Source organism: Chrysemys picta, unplaced genomic scaffold, assembly GCF_011386835.1.
Source record: "Chrysemys picta bellii isolate R12L10 unplaced genomic scaffold, ASM1138683v2 scaf805, whole genome shotgun sequence".
NCBI classification, from domain to species: Eukaryota; Metazoa; Chordata; order Testudines; family Emydidae; genus Chrysemys; species Chrysemys picta.
Window position 1 is genome coordinate 7,501 of NW_027053512.1, and position 5,000 is coordinate 12,500.

A 5,000-nucleotide genomic window follows, 5' to 3' on the forward strand; every position below is an offset into this window, starting at 1 on the left:
GCTGACCGGACGGGAAAGAGGCCACCGGGCGTCCCCCCCCTTAAAACCTAGGGGTTGACCTGGTGGCCGGAAAGCGAACCGGCCAGCAGGTGAACCCGTTCGATTCCACGGGTTGACCTGGTGCCCGGGAAGCGAACCGGCCAGCAGGTGAACCCGTTCGATTCCACGGGTTGACCTGGTGCCCGGGAAGCGAACCGGCCAGCAGGTGAACCCGTTCGATTCCACGGGTTGACCTGGTGCCCGGGAGGGGACTCTGAAAATTTTTCAGCCCTTTCGACTCGGGGTTGACCTGGTGGCCGAGAGGGGACTCGCACGGCAGGCAAGCCGCCCTGGGCTCACCCTCCCCGGCCGCAGCGAGGGACTGCCTCCCGGTCGACTGGATCGGGCCCCTGGAAGTCTGGAAAAAAGAATGGAACCTGACGCCTCCGAGGAGGGGGCGCCCAGGGAAGGAGGGAGATCCGGGTTGACCTGCTGACCGGACGGGAAAGAGGCCACCGGGCGTCCCCCCCCCCTTAAAACCTAGGGGTTGACCTGGTGGCCGGAAAGCGAACCGGCCAGCAGGTGAACCCGTTCGATTCCACGGGTTGACCTGGTGGCCGGAAAGCGAACCGGCCAGCCGGTGAACCCGTCCGATTCCACGGGTTGACCTGGTGGCCGGGAAGCGAACCGGCCAGCAGGTGAACCCGTTCGATTCCACGGGTTGACCTGGTGCCCGGGAGGGGACTCTGAAAATTTTTCAGCCCTTTCGACTCGCGGTTGACCTGGTGGCCGAGAGGGGACTCGCACGGCAGGCAAGCCGCCCTGGGCTGACCCTCCCCGGCCGCAGCGAGGGACTGCCTCCCGGCCGACAGGATCGGGCCCCTGGAAGTCTGGGGGGGGGGGGGAATCGCCCCACGCCTCCGAGGAGGGCTGCCCGGGCGGGCCTGGCCCCGGAGCTCGAAAAAAAAAAAAAGGATCGGGCCCACTAGAGACATGGACCAGGCCGCCCTGGGCTCACCCTCCCCGGCCGCAGCGAGGGACTGCCTCCCGGCCGACTGGATCGGGCCCCTGGAAGTCTGGGGGGGGGGGGGAAATGGAACCTGACGCCTCCGAGGAGGGGACGCCCAGGGAAGGAGGGAGATCCGGGTTGACCTGGTGACCGGACGGGAAAGAGGCCACCGGGCGTGCCCCCGTTAAAACCCCTAGGGGTTGACCTGGTGGCCGGAAAGCAAACCGGCCACTGGGTAGGCCGGTCGGCAACCTAGGGGTTGACCTGGTGGCCGGGAAGCGAACCGGCCAGCAGGTGAACCCGTCCGATTCCACGGGTTGACCTGGTGCCCGGGAGGGGACTCTGAAAATTTTTCAGCCCTTTCGACTCGGGGTTGACCTGGTGGCCGAGAGGGGCCTCGCACGGCAGGCAAGCCGCCCTGGGCTCACCCTCCCCGGCCGCAGCGAGGGACTGCCCCTCCCCACCCCCCGGCTGACAGGATCGGGCGCACTGGAAGTCCGGGACAGTATTTTCCCCGACGCCGGGGAGGGCGGGCGGAGGGGCTCTGGCGGCCAGCCCGGGCCCCGGAGCTCGAAAAGGAAAAAAGGACCGGGCCCGCGAGAGACGGGGGCCCTGCCGCAGGGGGGGGGGCAGTCCGACCGGGGCTCACCGTGCGGCAGGCCCGGGCGTCGGCAGGGGAAAGCGGGCGAGGAGGCGCGGGGCCGGGTGCCTACGGCCATACCGGACCGAACGCCCCCGATCCCGTCCGATCTCGGAAGGTAAACCGTCCCGGGCCTGGCTAGTACTTGGATGGGTGACCGCCTGGGAATCCCAGGTGCCGTAGGCAGCTTTTCCCGGTCCGAGTCAGCTCTCTCTCCTTTTCTGGGGGGGAAGGAGAGGGGGGGACGGGCCGGAAAGCCCCTCGTCGCTCCTGCCGAGTCGGAGGTCGCGGCCGCAGGTCACGGGTCTGGGCGCCTGGGGTCCGGCTCCCCACCCACCCGGCTTCCTCCGCGGAGGACCCCCCCCGGGGCCACCGAAGCCGCTGGGGGAGACGCCGGGCATGGGGCGGACTGGCCCGGACCCTCCCGGCCGCCGGCCCGCAGGTCCGCCCCGAATCCCCCCCCGCGGCCACCCAGGCCAGGCCTGGCCAGGCGGGACGGACGGCGGGTGTCCAGCGCCCAGCGGCTTCCTCCAGCGGGGACCCACGGACCCCAAAGCCGCAGGGGGAGGCCCCGGGCCTGGGACGGACTCGCTCGGACCCCCTGCGCCCGGCCGCCGGCCCGCGGGACCGCCCCGAATCCCCCCGCGGCCACCCAGGCCAGGCCTGGCCAGGCGGGACGGACGGCGGGTGTCCAGCGCCCAGCGGCTTCCTCCAGCGGGGACCCACGGACCCCAAAGCCGCAGGGGGAGACCCCAGGCCCGGGACCGACTCGCTCGGACCCCCCGCCTCCCCTGCGCCCGGCCGCCGGCCCGCGGGACCGCCCCGAATCCCCCCGCGGCCACCCAGGCCAGGCCTGGCCAGGCGGGACGGACGGCGGGTGTCCAGCTCCCAGTGGCTTCCGCCAGCGGGGACCCACGGACCCCAAAGCCGCAGGGGGAGGCCCCGGGCCCGGGACGGACTCGCTCGGACCCCCCGCCTCCCCTGCGCCCGGCCCCCGGCCCGCGGGACCGCCCCGAATCCCCCCGCGGCCATCCAGGCCAGGCCTGGCCTGGCGGGCCGGTGTGCAGCTCCCCCGGGCTTCCTCCCCCGACGACCCGCGCCCCCCTGAGCCGCAGGCGGAGACCCCGGCCCCGGGGCGGACCGGCCCGGGCTCGCCCGAGCCCCCTGCGCCCGGCCCGCAGGACCGCCCCCCCGAATCCCCCGGGAGAGGCCCGGCCTGCACGCCACTGACGACCCGCGGCCCCCAAAGTCGCAGGAGGCGCCCCCCCCCCCCCGGTTAGCCCCGTCTCGCTCCGCGCCCCCCGCCCCTCGCTGCCGGGACCGGGCGCCGCCCCAGAGTCAGCCGCAGCCGGCCGGCCTGAGAGCTGCCCTCCTGTGGACGACGGTGAGTTTACCTTGATACTAACCGGCCGTCAGCCAGGTCAACCCCATTGCTAGACTGGGGTGGACCTGGTGGCCGAGTGGGGACTTGGAACATTTGACAGCTGCTTCCCGGGGCTTGACCGGTTGTCCTGAACGCCCCCCACCCCCACCCCCAGCCCCCGGCTCCTGCTCCCCTCTCCCCAGCCTCGGTGCTCCGCTCCCTGCCTCGGAGGCTGCCTCTCTGCGGCGCCTGCATCGCCTCCGAGGACGCGCACCCTCCGGAGGCTGGACGTAAACCCACCACTGCCGCCGACCCGGCTCTCCGAGGGACGACTGTGAGGCCCCCCACCCCACCCCACCCCCGGACCGCCCTGGGGACGACTGCTAAGCCTCCCCCACCGGACCGCCCGGGGGAAGACTGCGACGCCTCCCGCCAGGCCCCCACCCAGCCTGGGGGAAGACTGCTAAGCCTCCCCCCCACACACACACACACACACTGTCGGGGGATGACGATTAAGCCTCTCCCGGACTGCCCGGGGGAAGACTATTAAGCCTCCCCTGGAACCACTATTAAGCCTGCCCCCGGAGTCCTCGGGGGATGACTGCTAAGCCTCCCCCACCGGACCACCCGGGGCAAGACTGCTAAGCCTCCCTCCCACACACACACACACTGTCAGGGGAGGACTATTAAGCTTTCCCGCTGGAGCGCCCGGGGCGGACGACTGTTAAGCCTGCCCCCGGAGTCCTCGGGGGAGGACTATTAAGCTTTCCCCCCTGGAGCGCCCGGGGGGGGGGGGGGGGGGACGACTATTAAGCCTGGCCCCCGGAGTCCTCGGGGGACGACTATTAAGCCTCCCCCGGACCTGCTCCCTCTCGACTATTAAGCCCCCCCTCTGCGGTCCTCAGCACCACTGCCGCGCTGCCCTGGGAGTGGGGTGACATCCGGTCCGGAAAGCAAACCGGCCACCAGGTCAACCCGTCGAATCCAATGGGTTGACCTGGTGGCCGGAAAGCAAACCGGTCGCCAGGTCAACCCGTCGAATCCAATGGGTTGACCTGGTGGCCGGAAAGCAAACCGGCCGCCAGGTCAACCCAGTAGATTCAGCGGGTTGACCTGGTGGCCGAACGGGGACTTTGAAAATTTGACAGCCGCTTCCCGGGGGTTGACCTGTTGTCCCGGTGGGGACTTTGAACATTTGACAGCCGCCTCCCAGGGCTTGACCTGTTGTCCCGGTGGGGACTTTGAACATTTGACAGCCGCCTCCCAGGGCTTGACCTGTTGTCCCGGGGGGGACTTTGAACATTTTACAGCCGCTTCCCGGGGCTTGACCTGGTGGCCGAGTGGGGACTTTGAACATTTGACAGCCGCTTCCCGGGGGTTGACCTGTTGTCCTGAACGCCCCCCACCTCCCCCCCCCCGGCTCCTGCTCCCCACTCCCCAGCCTCGGTGCTCCGCTCCCTGCCTCGGAGGCTGCCTCTCTGCGGCGGCTGCATCGCGTCCGAGGACGCTCACCCTCCGGAGGCTGGATGTAAAGCCTGACACCCGCCACCGCCGCCGACACGGCTCTCGGAGGGACGACTCTGAGGCCTCCCCCCACCCCCGGACCGCCCTGGGGACGACTGCTAAGCCTCCCCCCCGCCCACACCCACACCCACACTGTCGGGGGATGACTCTTAAGCCTCTCCCGGACTGCCTGGGGAACGACTATTAAGCCTGCCCCCCCCGGAGCACTCGGGGGACGACTATTAAGCCTCCCGCGGACTGCCCGGGGGATGACTATTAAGCCTCCCCTGGAAGGACTATTAAGCCTCCCCCGGACTGGCCGGGGGACGCCTATTAAGCCTATCCTCGGGGGAGGACTATTAAGCTTTTCCCCCTGGAGCGCCCGGGGGGACGACGATTAAGCCTGGCCCCCGGAGTACCCGGGGGACGACTATTAAGCCTCCCCCGGACTGGCCGGGGGACGACTATTAAGCCTCCCCCGGACCTGCTCCCTCTCGACTATTAAG

The 5,000-nt window shown here is 70.3% G+C and overlaps 1 non-coding gene across 1 annotated transcript; it reads left to right on the forward strand.

Moving 5' to 3' along the window:
* The first annotated feature begins 1,695 nt into the window (after positions 1-1,695).
* LOC135979390 (5S ribosomal RNA) lies at positions 1,696-1,814 on the forward strand. Its single transcript, XR_010596710.1, has one exon. It is a non-coding gene; the product is annotated as a 5S ribosomal RNA (ribosomal RNA).
* Positions 1,815-5,000: the final 3,186 nt, after the last annotated feature.